The sequence below is a fragment of the Populus nigra genome, chromosome 2 (genome assembly GCF_951802175.1).
Source record: "Populus nigra chromosome 2, ddPopNigr1.1, whole genome shotgun sequence".
Taxonomy (NCBI): domain Eukaryota; kingdom Viridiplantae; phylum Streptophyta; class Magnoliopsida; order Malpighiales; family Salicaceae; genus Populus; species Populus nigra.
Genome location: NC_084853.1, coordinates 18,302,041 through 18,307,040, shown reverse-complemented (window position 1 = coordinate 18,307,040; position 5,000 = coordinate 18,302,041).

The following is a 5,000-nucleotide window of genomic DNA, read 5'->3' as shown; positions in this document are numbered from 1 at the left end:
GCTTTTTCGGAAGAAGAGATCCATCCCCCCATCCTCGGCCAGCCAAAAACGCTCCAATTAATGGCCGGGTGAGATGACCCGGAGGCCCGCGACGCGTCATTCAAATCACTGCCCTATCGGCTACAACTGCTGATGGGTGGGATTAGAGGCCTGCCATGGTGGTGAGGGGCGGCGAGGACCGTGAAAGCTAGAGTTTTTCAGAGGCTGCCGGGAAAAAGGCCCCTCGGGTGGCGGGGTGCGAGGACCAGGCGCGTCATTCAATTCTCTTCCCTATCAACTTGGCTCCCGTTGGCGGGATTGGAGGCCTACTGTTTGTTACAGGGCTAAAATCGTCAGGGGAAGAGCTGACGAAACAATGCTGGTTTGGATGCAGGGGGTAGTGTTGGAATCGGCAGCGCGGACAAAATCGGCAAAGTCGACAAAAAAGACTGTTGGTCTGGACATCGGGGCAGCGGCAGCCATGCCGACAGGGGGGGAAATCGGCAGCACAGATTTGTGCAGCTGCAGGTTCGTCGGGGAAATCGGCAGCGCAGATTTTTCGATGAACATGGGCTGGAAGATGGACTGTCCAGGCCAGGCAGGGAAATTCGTCAAGGGGACACGCTGACGAAACAGCGCTGGTTCAGGCACGGCGGGCAGTGTTGGAATCGGCAGCGCCGACGAAATCGGCAAAGTCGGCAGAATCGGCAGCGGGTGCTGGCGATGGGTCTGGACGGGCTGGATAGTCCAAGGCTCGACGAGAAAGACTGCTGGTTTAGACACTGGGGCAGTGGCAGCCCGCGGGACAGTGTCGGCAGATTCGGCAGCGCAGATTTGTGCGGCTGCAGGTTCGTCGGGGAAAATCGGCAGCGCAGATTTTGCGACGAACATGGGCTGGGCGATGGACTGTCCAGGCCAGGCAGGAAAATTTGTCGAGGGGACACGCTGACGAAACAGCGCTGGTTCAGGCACGGCGGGCAGTGTTGGAATCGGCAGCGCCGACGAAATCGGCAAAGTCGGCAGAATCGGCAGCGCAGATTTTTCGACGAACACGGGCTGGACGGTGGACTGTCCAGGCCAGGCAGGAAAATTCGTCGAGGGGACACGCTGACGAAACAGCGCTGGTTCAGACACGGTGGGCGCAGTGTTGGAATCGGCAGCGCCGAGAAAATCGGCAAAGTCGGCAGAATCGGCAGCAGGTGCTGGCGATGAGTCAGGACGGACTGGATAGTCCAAGGCTCGATGAGAAAGACCGCTGGTTTAGACACTGGGGCAGTGGCAGCCCGCGGGGCAGTGTCGGCAGATTCGGCAGCAGTGTCTGCCGATTCGGCAGCGTTGGCTTGTTGGCGCGGGGGGCCGATTCGAGTGGGGACTTGGGCAGCGGGCAGTGAAAGCAAGAGTTTCCCCGATGCTGCCGGGAAAAACGCTCCCCGGGATGGCCGGGTGAGATGACCCGGCGGCCCGCGACGGGTCATTCAATTCCATGCCCCGTCAACATAACTCCCGATGTACTGTTTGCTTTTTCGGAAGAAGAGATCCATCCCCCCATCCTCGGCCAGCCAAAAACGCTCCAATTAATGGCCGGGTGAGATGACCCGGAGGCCCGCGACGCGTCATTCAAATCACTGCCCTATCGGCTACAACTGCTGATGGGTGGGATTAGAGGCCTGCCATGGTGGTGAGGGGCGGCGAGGACCGTGAAAGCTAGAGTTTTTCAGAGGCTGCCGGGAAAAAGGCCCCTCGGGTGGCGGGGTGCGAGGACCAGGCGCGTCATTCAATTCTCTTCCCTATCAACTTGGCTCCCGTTGGCGGGATTGGAGGCCTACTGTTTGTTACAGGGCTAAAATCGTCAGGGGAAGAGCTGACGAAACAATGCTGGTTTGGATGCAGGGGGTAGTGTTGGAATCGGCAGCGCGGACAAAATCGGCAAAGTCGACAAAAAAGACTGTTGGTCTGGACATCGGGGCAGCGGCAGCCATGCCGACAGGGGGGGAAATCGGCAGCACAGATTTGTGCAGCTGCAGGTTCGTCGGGGAAATCGGCAGCGCAGATTTTTCGATGAACATGGGCTGGAAGATGGACTGTCCAGGCCAGGCAGGGAAATTCGTCAAGGGGACACGCTGACGAAACAGCGCTGGTTCAGGCACGGCGGGCAGTGTTGGAATCGGCAGCGCCGACGAAATCGGCAAAGTCGGCAGAATCGGCAGCGGGTGCTGGCGATGAGTCTGGACGATTTATAGTCCAGGGCTTGATGGAAAAGACTGTTGGTCCAGACAATGGGGCAGTGGCAGCGCGGATTTGTGCAGCTGCAGGTTCGTCGGGGAAAATCGGCAGCGCAGATTTTTCGACGAACAGGGGCTGGGCGCTGGACTGGCCGGGCCAGGCAGGAAAATTCGTCAGGGGGGCACGCTGACGAAAACAGGGGCTGCGGAGTGGAAAATCGGCAGCGCAGATTTTTCGACGAACAGGGGCTGGACCGGCCGGGCCAGGCAGGAAAATTCGTCAGGGGGGCACGCTGACGAAAAGAGGGGCTGCCGCGTGGAAAATCGGCAGCGCAGATTTTTCGACGAACAGGGGCTGGACGCTGGACTGGGCCAGGCAGGAAAATTCGTCAGGGGGCACGCTGACGAAAAGAGGGGCTGCCGCGTGGAAAATCGGCAGCGCAGATTTTTCGACGAACATTCGTCAGGGGGGCACGCTGACGAAAAGAGGGGCTGCCGCGTGGAAAATCGGCAGCGCAGATTTTTCGACGAACATTCGTCAGGGGGGCACGCTGAGGAAAACAGGGGCTGCCGCGTGGAAAATCGGCAGCGCAGATTTTTCGACGAACAGGGGCTGGATGCTGGACCGGCCGGGCCAGGCAGGAAAATTCGTCAGGGGGGCACGCTGACGAAAAGAGGGGCTGCCGCGTGGAAAATCGGCAGCGCAGATTTTTCGACGAACAGGGGCTGGACTGGCCGGGCCAGGCAGGAAAATTCGTCAGGGGGGCACGCTGACGAAAAGAGGGGCTGCCGCGTGGAAAATCGGCAGCGCAGATTTTTCGACGAACAGGGGCTGGACGCTGGACTGGGCCAGGCAGGAAAATTCGTCAGGGGGGCACGCTGACGAAAACAGGGGCTGCCGCGTGGAATGGCAGCCTACACGCAGATGCGAATTCGGCAGCGCACGATGGCTTGAGCAGGTCATGGGTTCGACTTGGCGCGATCTGAAACCTGGACGAGGGACTGTCGACGCTGGACGAGCCAGCGCGGTGGCCTGTCGTGCCCCGTTCAGGGGGGGCCTGCCGCGGAGACAGCCCTCGCGGGCTCGACAGCGCAGGCCAGCGTCCCCGACGTCGCTGGCCGCGGCAGGCGAGCTGCCGGGGTTCCCGCATTCCTACAAGAAAACGTCGTGCTTTCCACATGAAACCAATCCAGTAAAATCAGCCATATTTTTATGAGGCTGCCCACTGAATTTGGGGTCATTCCGGGCCGGTTCCTAGTTTTGCGGATTTACTCGATTTCTAATGGTAGGAAAATTAAAACAAATACTTCCCGACCTCGAAAAATTCTGGGAAAATTAATGAAGGTGGATTGGATTTTTGCCAACCTCTGTGCAAAATTTCAGCTCAAAATACCAAGAAATGAATTTTTTAGAGGGGGGGTGACAGCTGGGACCTAGTAGTGTCTCCCCCTGCCAGAGCTGCAATGACACTTATTGCTCTTTAGGGAGCCACCAGGCCGGCGCCCCTCAAAGACCACACGCGCGCGCGCGCCCGCCCGCGCTGGGCGCTGGGGCGCTGGGGCCTGAGGGCCTGGGGCCCTTGGGGGCCCTTGGGCGCTTGGGCGCGCGCGCGCGGCCCCCGCAGCCATGCCGCGCTGCGCGACGCGCGGACAGCCCCTGCTGGCTTGCTCTCTCGCCCGCGGGGGGGCTGCCTTCGGGCCCTGGCCCCCCGCGTTCTGGCCTGCCCCCCGCGTGGGAGAGGCTAGGCGCTGCAGGGGCCAGCCCGACGTCGCTGGCCGCGGCAGGCGACAGCCCCTGCTGGCTTGCTCTCTCGCCCGCGGGGGGGCTGCCTTCGGGCCCTGGCCCCCCGCGCTCTGGCCTGCCCCCCGCGTGGGAGAGGCTAGGCGCTGCAGGGGCCAGCCCGACGTCGCTGGCCGCGGCAGGCGAGCCGCCGGGGTTCCCGCATTCCTACAACAAAACGTCGTGCTTTCCACATGAAATCAATCCAGTAAAATCAGCCATATTTTTATGAGGCTGCCCACTGAATTTGGGGTCATTCCGAGCCGGTTCCTATTTTTTCCGATTTCCTCGATTTTTAATGGTAGGAAAATAAAAAAAAATACTTCCCGACCTCGAAAAATTCTGGAAAAATTAATAAAGTTGGATTGGATTTTTGCCAACCTCTGTGCAAAATTTCAGCTCAAAATACCAAGAAATGAATTTTTTAGAGGGGGGGTGACAGCTGGGACCTAGTAGTGTCTCCCCCTGCCAGAGCTTCAATGACACTTATTGCTCTTTAGGGGGGTGCCCCCTGACTGGCCATGGGGCGCGCTGGCCTGGCACCCATAGGCCTGCCGCGGGGGATATGTGGGCTGTTGCTAAACTCGGACTAAGGTGGGGGGCCTCATGGCCCGAAGTATTGCCGGCATCGATGACCCGTTTTCCGGCCGGCGACGACCCGATTCCGGCCACCGTCTTCGGGACCCGCTCCAAGCCGTCGGGCGCGTTGGGGCTGCTTATCCGCGGCGTGGGCGTGGCATTCATTTGCCGTGCTTGTGCCAAGGTGCTGGCAGCTGCTGCGCGGCTGTCTGCTTGCCGCGACGTCACGGCGGCGGTGGCCGCTGCCCCTGCTCGCAAGTCGGAGGCCTGGCCGACGTGGCTGGTGCGGACCGCCGAGCTTGGGGATTGCGAGGAGAGCTCTACGCTGGCGTGGGCGTGGCATTAAATTGCCGTGCGCGCGCCCATGCGTTGGCTCTCCTCGCAATCCCCGACCTCGTGGCGTGACGTGCCCGCTGCCGAGGCCTGGCCTCCGTCTTGCG